The sequence below is a fragment of the Ceratina calcarata genome, unplaced genomic scaffold, assembly GCF_001652005.2.
Source record: "Ceratina calcarata isolate Rehan_Ccalc_2016 unplaced genomic scaffold, ASM165200v1 scaffold312.2, whole genome shotgun sequence".
NCBI classification, from domain to species: domain Eukaryota; kingdom Metazoa; phylum Arthropoda; class Insecta; order Hymenoptera; family Apidae; genus Ceratina; species Ceratina calcarata.
The window spans coordinates 4,533-5,190 of record NW_017153780.1 but is presented as its reverse complement, the minus strand read 5'-3'; the positions used below and the strand labels follow the sequence as shown (position 1 = coordinate 5,190).

At 33.0% G+C, this 658-nt stretch overlaps 1 protein-coding gene across 1 annotated transcript in view; it reads right to left on the bottom strand.

Annotated features, from left to right (window-relative positions):
• Positions 1-658, bottom strand: part of LOC108624544 (uncharacterized) — a 7,817-nt gene that overhangs the window by 6,005 nt on the left and 1,154 nt on the right. The gene's annotated exons all lie outside the window — the stretch shown is intronic.

The following is a 658-nucleotide window of genomic DNA, read 5'->3' as shown; positions in this document are numbered from 1 at the left end:
AAACAATTGTTCTGATTTTCTGTTTTGAATTTTTATTAAATTTCTAAATTGGTAATCGCATAATCAGAATGCAATAATCGACGATATGAACAGAGCTAACACGATGGTTCAATTAATTGAGTGCTCGACATTTGAACCCTCTTAATCACTCGAATCCCTTATTAGCGAACACCTGATTAATTACGATACTCTCTAATCCTTATGTAGCACAAACCTATGAATTGCTACCCTAAAACGATGGGAGCAGTTCAACAGGCGGGGAAGGCTCGTTTCCAAGTCGTTAAACCAAACCAAATACTGACGGCAGCTCCTCAAAAACTCAATAAACGAGCAATTCGAGTCTCTCAAACATAGCCCTAGCATACTTATAACGTTTTAAACTGGAATAATACCGGAGGCTTTGTCAGCCTTCTGCCATTTGAAAACCCGAAAATACATAAAGTTTAGAAACGTTATTCCAAAGAAATGAACAATTTCAGAAAATATTTAAAACGTTCTTTTGGACATGATTTTAAAATTAGTTTGGAATCTTAATTTTATTAGAAAATTATTCGATTTTATTTACTGCAGGGACAATTATTTTCTCAGGAATATTTGTATATAAAGTAAATAACAAATGTTTAACTTATTAAAGTAAATATTAGTGAGCCAGTTTGCG